The sequence below is a fragment of the Sturnira hondurensis genome, unplaced genomic scaffold (genome assembly GCF_014824575.4).
Source record: "Sturnira hondurensis isolate 20B ecotype Veracruz unplaced genomic scaffold, ASM1482457v3 Scaffold0000780, whole genome shotgun sequence".
NCBI lineage: Eukaryota > Metazoa > Chordata > Mammalia > Chiroptera > Phyllostomidae > Sturnira > Sturnira hondurensis.
This window is the reverse complement of record NW_028073411.1, coordinates 23016944-23031835: the sequence shown is the minus strand read 5'-3', so window position 1 is coordinate 23031835 and position 14892 is coordinate 23016944.

Here is a 14892-nt window from a genome sequence, read left to right as displayed (position 1 = left end):
CCTTTGGTGAGAGCCATCTGTGCTCCTGGTGGTGTGTGGGGTCTGGACACAGGGGGGCAGGGATGCCTGGGCCTTTGTCCCCAAGTTCAACATCAGAAGACCCTAGGACCGTCCCGATGAAAAGTCCGGATCAAACTGACCATGGGCTGGCTCTCCACCCAGAAACACCCTGGAAAACGGACCTCTGGAGGAGGACCCAGCAACCGTTTCTTGGAACCGGAAACGACCGAGGGCTGCTGCAATCCCTCAGATTGCCTTGTTTTCTTTGTGCAAGGAAGCCAAGATTTTAATGCTGCATCTGGGTGAGTATCGCTTGATAATAAGAACCAAATGTTGTCGGTGGAAATGACTGGAAATTACACTTGGGAGGAGAATGTGGGGTTTTGGATCGCCTCTTGGAAGGCAGGGCTGAGAAACAAACACACACGACATTTCGCCTATAAATCTTCCCGGGAGGTTGCGACACACGGGCTTCCTGCCTCCTCCCCCCGCGGCCGTTGGGAGGCGGGCGGGGGGGGGGGGGGGGGCGGTGGAGGGTCTTGGGGCGGGCGTCCGCCAGCGGACAGCACGTTCCCGCAGCCTGGTGAGACTGCCGCCCCCTGCCCTTCTCTGAGCGCCCTCTCTTCCTGCTGCTAGGAATCTCCACCTGGTTGTCTCACGGGCGCCTCAAACTCTGTGCGCAGACTGAACCACTCACAGTTTTCCCCAAACCTGCCCTTCTGTCTGCAAATTCCACACCGATGAAGGGCACAGCCTGTCCTGGGCCAGAACCCTGGGAGTCGTTCCCGAACTACCCCCACCCCCCTGCCACCCACCCTGCCCTTCTCTCTCTGATTTGGTTCCCGCATCCCTGTGCCCCGTACCCTGGTCCCGGTTTCGGGTCCTCCAGAGTCTGGTCCAGTGCGGCAGCCTCGCCTCGCCCACCTCCCACAGCCTGCTCCTCTCCCCCTCCGGCCACAGTGGCCTTTGGAAAAAACCGGATCCCGGTGTTTGGCTGTGGCCCTTTTGGGGAACTGAACTGCAACCCAGATCCATTTGTTTCTCCACCTGAACTCCACCTTCCAAGAAAAATGCAAATGACAACAATATAAACCCTTATCCAGGATTTAGAACGATGGGGGTCTCCTGGGAACTACCTGGACAGCAGGACCCTCTGGGTGCGACTCCGCCCCTTCCTGCCGTCCACCACGTCCTGGCAGTGGACCTGACGTTCTGGTGGCCAGGCCCTGGCACCTGTGCTAGGCAAGGCTGGAGACGGGGAGGTGACTCAGACGCAGCCCTGCTGAAGGGCTCTGAGGATGGGCCCTTAGTAATGACTGAAAGTTTCCACAAGGAGGGGCCAGAGAGGAGCAGGGGCAGCTTAGGAAGAACCTCAAGCCCCGAGGGGCCCCAAGGGCTGGAGACATCCACAGGGCATCAGCAGGACAGTGGATGGGCAGAGCTGGGTGTGAAACCCGGAAGGCAGCCCAGGCGCTCTCCCAGCCCCCCTTTCCAAACACAGTGGCCCTTCACTTGGGCTTTGTGCGTGGGAACCCTGGGTGGCTGGCCGCTTGGGCCCCGGCTGGCCCCTCCATGGTGCTGGGGGGCCTGCCCACAGCCACGCGGGGGGCTCTGGGGCGTCACAGATCTGTGCAGTTGCTTCCTTTCCCTTTGTTCTTAGAAGGCAGCCAGGAAATGAGTATTTGCTGGGTAAATGCATACTCCCCATTTCCCTAAAATGGCTCCCCACCAGTCTGCCCTGAGGCACCCGAAGGGCTGAGCTAGTGAGCACAGGGCCGGGTTTTGTCAACCTGGGGATGACTCTGGCAGAACTTCAACAGCCAGAGCTCGCTGAGTCCCGACTGTGTCCTCCACACGCTCCACTCCAGGCAGGCGGTGGTGCCGACAACCTGTGAGATACTAGGTTGCACAAAGCGCCGGTGCTGCCTCCCCCCTGTCCTGCGGGACGTGGACCTGAGCACCCCCCTTCGAGCCCGCCCAGCCTGGGAGCAGCTGGGGCACGGAGACTAAGGACACCACGTTCCCACAGCCTGAGCAAGGCCAGGACATCGCTGGCACGCAGCAGAGGCTGGCAGAGAGCTGGGGCCCCACTGTTTACCCAGATCTTGGACAGCCTCCCCCAGAGGACAGCTACGGCCCCCACCAAACCCTGCTCTGCGCCCCAGGGCACTACCGGCCTTTGGGCAGCTGTGCATTGGAATCTGGCAGGACGAGTCCTCACTCTCCACTCATCCACTCTGAGTGGACCGCCCTCCCTGCTCCAAAGGCCGGCGCCCTGCCGCTGCTCCCACTCCGTGGTCAGCAATTTGTCGAACACCCACGGAACGCTACGACGTTTTGGCGAACTCATGATAAATGGTGCACAGTTTTCTTTCGGGAAGGCAGGCGCGGCTCTGGGTACCAGCAGATTGCAGGGGCGACCGGGGGCAGCCCCCCCTTCCTGCGCAGAGGAGGCCCAGCAAGCCACCCCAGCTGCAGTGGGCCTCCTCTGCGGAGCGCGCTTAATTGGTTCTGCATGGCGTTGTGATGCTTTGCGTCTGGTTGGAGGGGGGTTGGAATTCGGCGGGATGGCCCGCTCCCCGCGGACGCCTGCTAACCTGTTCCCAATTAGGCGCTTGCAGGGGCTCAGGGCCCCATTCGTTTGCGAAGTGCTTGGAGCAGAGCCTGCCTCTTCCTTTGTGGAGACTTCCTCACCTTTTCCTGTAAAAAATACAGACTAAAGCCCTGACCCACGAGGCTCTGTGGGTTGAGAGTCCTTCTGCAAAGCACAAGGTCTCCCTATCCACCCCCCACCCACCCCACCCGTTGGATTCCTGGTCAGGTCACATGCCCTGGTTGTGGGTTCTGTCCTCGATGGGCTGCATGGGGGGTGACCCATCGATGTGTCTCTCCTTCTTTCTCCCTTTCTTCCCCTCAAGAAAGAAAGAGAGAAAGAGGGAGGGAGGGAGGGAGGGAGAGAGGGAGAGAGAGAGAAAGAGAGAGAGAGAGAGAAAGAGAAAGAGAGAAAGAAAGAAAGAAAATGTTTTAAAATGCAGACTAAAAAAATGTCCCCTTGGAGGTGAGAAAATGCAAATCTGCAGTCGGTCGCTATATTGACTTTTACGGGAAGGGCTGGAAAATTGTTAAGCCTGTCCCTCTGCATCGGACGGTGCCCAGCGCCTGGACGGATGTGGCAGACACTTCCTCAGCCAGCTGGCTGCTTCCAGGTGTGGCTGGCCACCTGGGCGCAAGGGAGAGCTTAGACGGAAACCTTGAAGAAGCAGTCTGTTCTTCCCCGGCTTGGACACCATCTTTGCCATCTATAAAAATACACTTTGCTATTTTTAGGCAGTTCTATTCACAGGACTCCCTCTTTTTCCTTCAGAATGTTTCTGAGTTTGTTTTTCTCGTTTAATATTTTTCCTACCACCTGGGGAAACCATCAAGCCCCCACATTCCTGAACCAACTTCTCCTGTTGCTTGCTAATTAAAATAAACCTCTGGTTAAGTTACATCCTCCTAACGTATCTGTGGTGTCATGGAAAGCACCGTACGTGTCCCCTGGCCCCCGGAGGAACAGTGCGTGACTGGCATCTGGGGCGTCTACGTGCGCCACGCTCGCGACCCCCGTGGGCTGCTCCCTTCCGGCTCCTCCTGCCGTGTGCTGCGGGAAGACGGAGCCCAGGGCCGCACGCAGAGCCAAGCTCCGGGGGCGCGGGCATGCTGAGCTCTGCATCGAGGCCCCTTAGAGCCGCATGCCACATGTCCGGGCGGTCCTCTGCTCAAATGCCGCACGTTTCGCTTGAATGTGGAGTTCTGCCCATCGCCCTGCTCCCCGGAGGGTGCTCCGTTGAGAAAGCTGGTCGGGGCCTCGAGGGGTGGCCCTCCCTCCCAGTTTTCCCCAGCACCCAGCCAATACCACTCTGAGAAAAGTCAGCTTACCTCCCAGTCCTCATCCCAAAGGGAGGCGACACCGAGGCCCCTTCACTGCTCCTGGGGCCCCAGGACTTGAGTTGAAAAAGCTCCCCTCACCCCCTCTCCCGGTGCAGGGCCTGGCAGAGGGAAACCAGCTGTTGCTCTCCGGGCGGGCTCGGCCCCTCACCCAGGAGTGGGGCTTGGCCACAGGGGCCGGCACCGAAGGCGCCTTGGACTCCCCAGCCTGGCACCTGTGTGCAGTAAACAGCTTCACGCTGTGTGGCCTGACCACCCTCCTCGGGGAGGCCACCCATCCAGAATGCACCGGCCGTGGAGCTTCAGGGCCTGACAAGTGATATCAGGGATAAGACGCTGACACAGGTCACATTGATGGAGCACCTACTATGTGCCGGGCAGTATTCTAAGCACTTCTAGTTGTCTAATTCATTTAACCTGCCCCACAGCCTTGTGGATAGGCTTTATTATTATCCCCATTTTACAGATGGGAAAACTGAGGTTGTCGTTTGGGAATACAGGGATCATGGGCCCAAGCTTCTTTTAAAAACACAGATCTGACCCATCACTCTGCTCAGCCTTCGGGACATCCCTCCACCTAATGTCAGAACGGGCGGGTGTGGCCCCCCCGCCCCCCCCCGCCACGGGCGGGCTCCTGCCTGCTGCTCCAGCCAGCGTCCCTTAGGGATCTCGCACCAGCTCTGCTCCACTCGCACCCTGAAAACCTGGTCGTGCCCCTGGGCCTTTGTACCGGCTGTCTGTCCCCCTGGGCTGTCTTCCCCAGCCTGGTCTGCCCGGCAAGTACCTCTTCCTCAACTCGCAAGACTTGACTATCGGTGGCTCCTGGCACATGCTCCTGTCACGGAACATCTTGGAGCTTCTCTCTGTCCACTGTCCCCTCCCTCAGTGGGAGCCTGGTGTCCTGGTTCTCTGTGCAGGGCCTGGCTGTGAGCTCCTCTGTGGAGAAGGACCTGGGAAGAGCTCTGTCCCCCTTCGTCCCTGGCCCCGACCAGCGCCCCCTCCTGGCTCGGGTCCCTCGGCCGGTTCCCACTCCGCCCCAGGTTAGGCTCCCACTGGTGATTCAAACTAGGAACTTAGTGTGTGCTGAGACTGAACCAGCGTCTTTCTAGGAGTGGTGGGTGCAGGCATCTGAAGGACATGACCTCGCCTGTCTCCCTCACCCGTGTTGGGCGCCTCTTCTGTGCTGGTGTCTGGGCACGTGCAAAATGACCCTGCAGAGGCCCGGGAGGAAGCAGGAGGACAGGTAAGCCAAGTGGACGCCCCATTCATTGAAGAAAACAAAAACAGAGCAAACCAGAGGCTATGCTCTTGGCAAAGCAGCTTAGGAAACACCCGGGGGTAGGAGTGTCTGGTCAGCAGCATCTTCAGTGTCCCACTGCCTCGTGGGAGCTGAGTGCAGGTCCCTGGGGACAGCACTGTGTCGGTGCGTGGGGAGGAGCCACGGGAGGCACCGTGAGCTCCTAAACACTTCACTCTGAACTTGCAGCTAACTGCCTAATATGTCTGCACAATGTGCCGACTGGCTCCCTGACGCGGCTCCTTGAAACTGCAGCCCTGTGACGTCTGAGAATGCGGTCATGGGTTACGCAGTCATGCCTGGATGGCACCCCCATAGCTGAGAAATGGTGACCAGCTCATGGCCACGTGTTCTTGTACTCACCGAGGTTTCAGGTCCTGAGAAGCACTGAGCTTGGTGGCTCTGCCTATTTTGGGGCCACCCAGCCTTGGGGACAGGGTGGGGGCTATAGAAATGGAGAGAAGTGAGTAGATTTAAGTGCTACCAATGAGGCCCGACTGCCCAGACGGGACCCTGGCTGACTGGGCTGCTTGTGGATGGTGGGATGGGGAGGAGGCCACACGGTTCCCAGGCTCCCTTCTGGCTTGGCCGCTGGCTGGGGGTGGCCTCTTTCACGGCGCAGGAAACACGGGAAGCGAGCCAAGTGTATTCGTGTGCGCGCCAACTCACAAAGGGCTGTCACCACCCAGGACCGCAGCCTGGGGGCCTGACCTGACAGACATCTGTTGTCCCACAGTGCTGGAGTCCGGAAGTCCCAGATGGAGGTGTTGGCAGGGTTGGCTCCTTCCAAGGCCTCTCTCCTTGGGCTGTCTTCACCCGTCTTCACGTGGTTGTCCCTCTGTGTGTCCTAATCTCTTTCTTACAAGGACACTGGTCAGCTTTTGTTAGGGTGCATCCTAATGACCTCACTTTCACTTACCCACCTCCTTAAAGATCCAAATGCAGCTGCATGCTGAGGTCCTGGGTTAGGACTTCAACACACGGCTTTGGGGAGGGTGCACCTCAGCCCAGAACAGCCTGCACGTGGTCTGGTTAGACAGAGTCCCTAGAGCTCCGGGGACACCCACGAGGTGATGCTGGCTGTGCACGTCTGGGCCCAGGGAAGGGCTTGTCCGGAGCTGTGGATTTGGGCGCAGGCGCCCAAGCGATGGTGAGTGGGGCCGCAGGTGGGGAGGAGTCGGCCCGGGGGAGGGAGTGGGGAGAGGAGAGAAGACATCCAGGACCAAGCACCCAGGAGCCCGGCGTGGGGAGGGCAGGTGGGAAGCTGGGGCTTCCGGGACAGGAGGGGACCCGGGGGTGGGGGCAGATGCATAGAAGGGACCCAAGGAAGGGAAGGCTTTCTAGGCAGAGGGCGTGGGTGCCACGTACAGCGGCCTCTGTCGGGGGAGGTGCCTTGTATCTCTTGGGTATTTATTCCATTTCACGACTTCAGTGGACGCTGGGGTACAGGCTTAGTTGTGCTTTTGTACAAACCCTTGGTGCTCACCCCAGGGCCTGGCTTGGGAGCAACATAAAAACTGAAATATGGAAATACTCCTTTCCTGTGTTCCTGCGGTGTGTGTCGGTATACTTCCTGGGAGTCAAAGACGGGTAACTGTGTTCTCTGATTGATGAGGCTGGTGCTCCCCCCAAGGCCATCCCACGGCCCCATGTGGCTGTGAGCTGCAGCGGAACAGCCAGGCGTGCTTTCCGCTTGGAAAGGGAAAAAACCCGACCTGGCCAGGCTCGCTGGGGCTTTGTTTGGCCTTCGAACATTGATTGGTCGAGCACATGATGCTTTCCAGATGCTCCCCGCTCCTCCAGCCTGGAGTCCAGCTGGCTAGCGGGGCCCCACGGTGGGCCTCTCCCGCAGCCCAGTCTCAGCACAGCCAGGCAGTTTTGCTCAGGCCCGGCCTCCAGGCGCCCAGCTGCAGCTGTGTGGCTGTGGCCTCACCTCCTGCTGCAGAGGGGGGCCAGGCAGACGGTCCCCATGGGCCCCTCCGGCTCTCACACTGCACGGCTGTGTGCCTCCTGGGTTTGTGAGGCCCCAGAATCAAAGTCAGGCATTTGAGGACCCCCACTGGGTGACAGTAATGGGGCCTTGCCTTTGAAAAGTGCTTGATGATCTTCAGAGACATCTGTCCCAGCCTACCGCCCCAGCCCCGGCTCTCTGGGCACTTCCGGGGGTGTTGGGCCTGTGGCCTGGATGAACCCCCCTCCTGGGGGTGCCAGGCCCCCAGGCCCCTCTCGGGCTCCTGAGCAGCTGGCCTTGGGGGTGCGTCACACCCTGTCCAGAATCAGTGGGCAGGTTTCTTTGCTCAGAGGAATATCTTTCCTGGATTCTGCTACTTGAACCAATTGGTGAGACCCATGTGTCAGAACTTCTTTTTAACTTTAACTTTCAAAATAATTAGATTTGCAGGAAGTCACAAAAATAGCACGGAGAGATTTTACTGCTTCTGAGAAGATGGGGTAGATGTACTTTTCCCTCTTCCTCCCACTAAGTACAACTAGAAACTCTGAACACTTTATCTAAAACAAATGTAAGAAGGTTCTGGAAGGTCAAGAGAGGCAGACGGGCTGACTCGGGGCCTGGGGACCCACAGAGCTGACCATGAGGAGTTCCTGGGATTTGCTTCGCCTCCTGCATCCCAGGCTTAGAGCTAAAGAAGCCGACTTCTGGAAATGCCAATGGCCGCCGCTGAACAAAGCCCCACAAAAGCCTGCTCTCTGCAGCCAAGGACCGGGCAAGGGCAGCCAGCGAGTCGGACAGCTTTTGTACAATAACCGCCCGACTTCAGCTCAACACACACAGAAGGGAGGGCGGCCCGCCCGCACCTGTGCCAGGCCGCAGCGGGGTGCCCAGTGTTCCCACTGCGCTGCCTTCAGAGGAGGCCGGCTGCAGAGCCGTGCACGAGGCCCCCTCCCCTGGATCAGCAGAGCCATGTGGGAAGTCAGGACTCCTGCCCCAGCTCGGCTATCTCAAGGTATCCCTCCTGCCCCAACAGGGGTCTTTCAGAGCAGGCCTAGTTGAGTTGGGACCTGATCAAGGCCCAGCTGGGACTTGGCCCCACCGGTCCCCGGCCTTGGGGCTCTAGGTGAGGAGAAGTAACAAAGCACCCCGGCCAGGGAGGTCTCAGTGGAGGCCTTGTGGGGAGCCCGAATGCCACCCCCACCCAGGCAGAATGAGAAGCACCCCTTCTTGGGTGTCAGTGAAGGCTGGGCAGGGAGCCGGGACTTCTGCCTCCCCTGGAAGTGAGGAGGCAGCCCCGCTCCCCCTGCCAGAGCTGCGGGGGACCAAGCCAGCTGAAACAGAAGGTTTAAATAAGGCCCGGAATCTTGCATGTAATATGAGAACCTCCTGGTTTCGGTTGAAAATCACTCATCGCGCCGAGAACCGGGAAGATCTCAAACCGAATGAAATACGACAGTTACTGGATAGCAGCTCGGAGATGACGGAGATGGTGGATGGTCTGTTCGGCGAAGATTTCAAAGCGCCCGTGATCAAAATGCTTCCACAGCATTTAGAGTACGCTTAAAACAAATGGAAAACACAGTCCCAGTAAAGAAAGAGAGGAGACAGAAAGGAAAGAATGTGCAAACTGGAAGATAGAACAATAGGAATTACTTAACATGAACCGCAAAGACACAATAGCCTGGGACAAAATGAACAGGGCCTCGGGGACCCACAGGACTCTCACAAAAGACCCGATATTTGTTATTCCATCAAGTTCTGGGAGGAGAAGAGAACGAGGGTGGAGCTGAAATAATAACCGAAAACTTGCCAAATTTGGCAACAGACATAAACCTATAGAGTCAAGAAGCCGAGCCAATTCCCAATGTAATAAACCCAGAGAAACCCACACCAAGACACATCATAGTCAGAGTTCTGAAAACCAAAGACAAAAAAAATATTGAAAGCAGCGAGGGAGAAATAGAAATAACACCTTCCTCTGGGGGACATAATCCAAATTAGAGCAGACTTCTCATCAGAAATCTTGGAGGCCAGAAAGAAGGGGTCACATTTAACAAGGGCTGAGAGGGATTCAGAATTTTACACTCAAAGAATGAAAGGAAAACCAAACATTATCACATTAAGGAGACCTGCGGGATGTATGTCAGTCGACCTAGCCTTAAAAATTACAAAAGGAAGTTTTCTGAACAGAAAGAAGACAATAAAATAAGAAATCTTGTAATTAAGGAAAGTAAGCAAAAATATGAAAAAAATATGTTTTTCTTCCTGAGTTTTCTAAATTATGTTCGACACTGAAGCAAAAATTTATAACACTGTCTGATGTGGTTTTAAGTGTGTGTAGAGGAAATATTTAAGACCATTGTAAACAGGAGAGAGTAAAGACCTAAAGAGAAGTAAGATTTCTGTATTTCATCTAACTAGTGGGAAGACACCAATGGAATGTGGTGAGTTATGTGCATGTAATGTACCTAGGTCAACCGCTAAAGTCATTGTACAAAGCAATATATTCAAAACACTATACAGCTGAAAGTGGAATTGTAAAGCATGTTCAAATAACACAGAAGATGACAGGAAAAAGAAAACATAGAACAAATTAAAAAACCCAACATGGCAGACTGAAGCCCTCACATATGAATAATTACCTTAAAGGTAAGTGGTTATTTACCATGTACACACAATTAAAGACAGAAATTGGTAGGTCATATTTGAAATATGACCCAACTCCGCGGCCTACAAGAAACACACAATGACAGAAGGCAGTTAAAATCAAGATGGTAGAAAAGGTATACCGTGCAAATATTTTAAAAAATATTTTATTTATTTCTCTTTAGAGGGGAAGGGAAGGAGAGAGGGAGAGAAACATCAACGTGTGGTTGCCTCTCATGCATCCCCTGCTGGGAACTGGCCTGCAACCCTGGCGTGTGCCCTGACTGGGAGTTGAACTGTGGTTGTTTGGTTTGCAGGCTGGTGTTCAGTCCACTGAGCTACACCAGCCAGGGCCATCAGCAAATATTTCAAAAGGACGGCAGGTGGCTTTTTTAGTATCAGATGAAGTAGACTTCACAGCAAAGCAAATTGCCTGAGATGAAGAGAGATTATATAACAATAAAAGGGCAAATCCACCAAAAAGATACACTCATCTTCCACGTGGACACATCAAAGGGCTGCCAGATGTGTGAGATGGAATTGGAAGGAGAAATAGATAAATCCGCAATCGTATGTGGAGATTTCACCGTGCGTCTCTCTCGACATGGGACAGAACAACTAGTCAGAATAGCAACAGAGACGCAGAAAGACCGGACGCCACCGTCGACTCACAGAACCTGAAGGATATTTACGGCCGCTGCACCCAGCAACAGCAGAGTGCACATTCTCTTAACTGCCAGGGAACGTACACCAAGACGGGCCCCGTCCTGGGCCTAAAACAAACCTCAAAGATTTTTAAGGGATTGGAATCGCACAGAGGATGCATGATGTCACACTAATCACAGTGAAAGCCAGATAGATGCTCATAACAAGAAGATAACAGGAAAACCTCCAGACACTTGGACACAAAACTGCGTTCTTCTCAGTCATCAACGAGTCCAGAAAGAGGTCTCGAGGGGAGTAAAAAAAAAACACAGTGGACTGAGTTAAAATGAAAACACAACATATTGAAATTTGTGAAGCACAGCTAAAGCAGTTCTGACAGGGAAATTTATGGCACTCTGTGCACATGTTCGGAAAGAGGAAAAGCCTCAGATTGAAAAAGCCACGCTTGCACCCAAAGTGTCCATAAAAGGAAGAGCGAACCACACCAGAGTGGAGGGAGGGGTGAGGAGCAGAAGGCGATGAGGCCGAAAACGGGGAGGATCTAGGAAACAAAGAGTTGGTTCTTTGAAAAAAGAAAACGGACATACCTGTAGCAAGATGGACACATTTTTTTAAAAAGGGAGAAAAGACACAAATGACCGAGATCTGGACTGAGGCAGACACCACTGCTGACCCTGGGCACGTCTGGCTGAGTGACCGGGGCGCCGGGAGCCGACGCAGGTCGGAGGGACGCGCTCAAAGACAAGGGTCGTCTCCTCAGAAGCCCCCGGGTGGCGTCTCAACTTCCCGACACGAAACAGACCATGGGAACAGCCCTGTCGCTACGTAGAATATTGAACTAAAAAATGTGAAACTCCCCCAAAAGTAGCTTTTAGGCCCAAATGGTTTTACTGAAAAATCCTACCAAATGTTTAAAGAAGAATTCACGTTAATAACTACACAGTCTCTTCTGGAAAATGGAGGATGGAACACTTTCCAATTCTTTTTCTGAAGTTAGTATTATCCTGATTTTAAAATTATACAAAGATAATAAAATGTTGTTTTACAAAAATGAAATGAGAAAACTACAGGCCAATACCCCTTGTGAACATAGATGCAAAAATCCTTAACAAAATACTAGTATAGAATTTAGCCGCTTACCAAAACAATTGTACACTTTGATCACGTGGAATTTATTGTAGGGAGGAAAATCTGGTTCAATACTTGAAAATCAGTCAATCTCCTCATTAAGGGACTGCAGAAGAAAAATCATGTAATCCTGTCAACTGACGCAGAAAAGTACTTGATGAAATTCAATCCCAAACTTTAAACAACTCAGGGCGGCTGTTGCTTGTAGCCCTGTGGTTTGCAAGCCCTGTGAGCAAGTCTAATCCCACATGGGATTTGCTGAGGACGTGGGGGACGAGGACAGAGGACGCCTCAGGGACCCTAGGATGTTTACAGACGACAAGTGGACGCATGTGGCTCTGTCTGTGGCTCTGCACTGATTCAGCCCCTCCTGGGCCTTGCTTTTTCTCTCACTCTTAGTGCCCGACATCACAGCTTCCAGAACACATCGGCATGTTAGAAAAAAAGGCGGGGGGGGCGGTGCACTGTGACAGCATGGGCAGCTGTCTTCTGGCCACGTGGCGGACAACTCATCCAAAGGTACAGGCAGGTGGGTAGTGATGCCTGGTGTCATTGTCACCAGCCGGTCCCTGTCAGTTGGGATTCTTGCTGGCAGTGCACAGGGCCAGGCCACCGTGTGCATAAATAGGAGCTCTCTCTCCGGGTCGTCCTGATGCCTGGGCTTGTACTCCCAGGGCTTGGGGAGCAGACGCACTGGGACGAGGTCACAGCCGTGAGCAGTGTGGCTCAGTGGGCTGGGTGTCACCCTGCAAAGCCAGAGGTCACTGGCTCGATTGCCGGTCGGGGCATGCACCCGGGTTGTGGTTTTGGTCCCTGGTCAGGGCATGTACCAGGGGCAACCGATTGATGTTTCTCTTCCTATCTTTCTCCCTCTCTTCCCCCTTTCTCTGGAAATAAATAAAATGAAATATTTTTTAAAGAGAAGAAGTCGCAGTGCTTGTCGTCCACACTGGACTGCTGGAGCCCTTCTCCCTGTGTCTTCGTCTTCTGAGTCTCGGCGTGGGCAGGGTCAATCAGCAAACCTCCGCTGCCTGTCTGTCCTGAGCTGGGCTGGACGCCACACGCCCAGGGAGGAACCGTGTTCAGTCCTGAGCGCAGCGTGCTGTCCACACAACGACCGGAAACCACCAGAGGGAAGCGTGACGACGTGAGCTCACACTCTCTTTCTAAAGGCACGGAAATGCCTTCTACACTTTGGAAGTCTTTCCACTCAAAATTGTTGAAGTAAGAAAACCAAGGCCTGTTGCTTGAAAGGAGAGGTTTCAGGACCAGGGGAAATTAATCACGTTGAACTGGGTCGTTTCCAAACACTCGTTAGTCTGTGCTGCTTTCAAAGGGGCGTCACCCTGCTCTCCGACAGCTCAGAGGGTCACGCGGGCAGCGTGGCCCCTCGCTTTCAGTCTTGGTGGTGACTGCAGTGTTTATAAGAGTTTTTCTTGGATCGGTTCTAAAGTCTCACGAAGTTTGTATAACTATGAACAAACCCTCACTTGTCTCCCTAAAGTAGATCTCATATCTTTATGGGCTGTTTCATTTTTCCATTAAAGTTTAAAAAATATATCTTGAATTTTCCCTGGCTTTAGAATGAAGTCATAAGACCTCAGAATTGCCAACAGATGCTGCTCTCTTGCTAGAACATGAGAGTGTGGGCAAGTTTTCTCAGAGTGGTTTTCAGGCCCAGAAAGGGCCAGGCACGCACACAGCCTGCCGTCAGAAGTGCGCATGCTCTCCGGGGAGGCCCCAGCCTCGGTTTCAGGCGAGGCTTTGCCCACATAAAGATAGCCCTTCACACACACACTTTTTTCCTTTTTAGCGGGGGTTCGTTTTTTGCTTGTGTGGCCTGCATCCCCAACCATGACGCCAAGTTGCCGACACTTAACCCAGGAAAACTGGTATCTCGAGAGATGGGGCATGAGGTGATGAGGCGGTGCGCCTCTGGTTTCGTTTGGTGCGTTTTGGATGGTCTCCGTTCCCATGTCCATTCCTGCCAACAACAGACACATGCTGGGAGTGGGACAGGCAGTCGAGGTCACTGGCCAAAGCTCCTTCTCAAGCCCACCGTGTGGGAGGAAGCAAAGGAAGAGGCTCCCTAAAGCGCTGGCCCCGTGGTTGGCCCCAAACGTTTCCCATGAAGGATCTGCCCCTTGGGCGGGCCTGGGACCCATTCATTCCTTAATTTCCAGCCCCTTGCTCAGTGTCCGACAGCGTTGGGTGCTCAGCGGATCCCAGCTGAGTGGGTTCTTCAGAAATGCTGGCACTAAGAGGCGCTCCACGGGTGCACCCCTGGAGTAGGACCCATGCCTGAAGGCAAAGGGTGCTGCACCGCCTTCACTCTCGAAACAAGCCTTCGGACCTCTGAGCAGGGCTGGCAGCTGGAAATCCGAGCAGCTGCTTTTCTTGGAGAGAGAGCTGAGTGGGGGAGAGAGCGGTCCGGAGCTGCAGAGTCCCGGGTAGGGCCTGTGCCTGCACCCATTCCCCGCAAAAACTCGCTGGGGCGGGGGGGGGGGGGCATGGATTCCTAGGAGACATTCTGGGGAACCCTTAGAAAAGGGACCTCCCACTCCTGGAGGCCCCAGGCCCCTGGAGGTCAGCGGTCATGTCTGTCGGAAACATCCTCCTCTCTGCCCCAGGGGGTTCTCACCTGTTTCTCAGCACCCCCTGGCAGAGTTCCCTCTGGGAAGACCACCTTGCACCCCCATCTGGGTTGCCTGTCCCCTCTCCTCTGGGTCTCCATGTCCCTGCTGCGTCCGTCTGGCACAAACGAACGACGCAGAGTTGCAACCCCGTTTCCTTCCTCACCCGTGACCTCCTCTGGGAGGGGATGGGTCTGAAGCATCTCTGGGTCAGCGCCACCACGCAGGGTGCTTCTGTCTCCCCACCCCCATGTTCCTCGCTCTGCTCACCCCGATTTGTCACGGCTCCTTTGAAGATAATGTGTTCTCCCCGCTCCCAGTACCACCCTCAGCGGCTTTGAAGGTTTTGCTTTGTGTTTGTTTTTCAACAGTCTGTTAGTCTGTGCTTAAAGCGTGGTTTTCTTTGTGTTTATCCTGTTTGGGGTCAATTGCACTTCTTGAATCTGTGGGTTGGCATCTCCCGTTGTTTTGGGGAAATTTTCGGCCGTCATCTGAGCCTCGCTCTTTGCTCTCCCACCTTTTTCCCTGAGGCTGCAGAGGCATGTGGGTTAGACCTTTTGATCATGTCCTGTAGGTCTTTTAACCTCTCTTTTTAAATCCATTTTGGTTTTTTCTATGTTTCAATATACATATTTTTT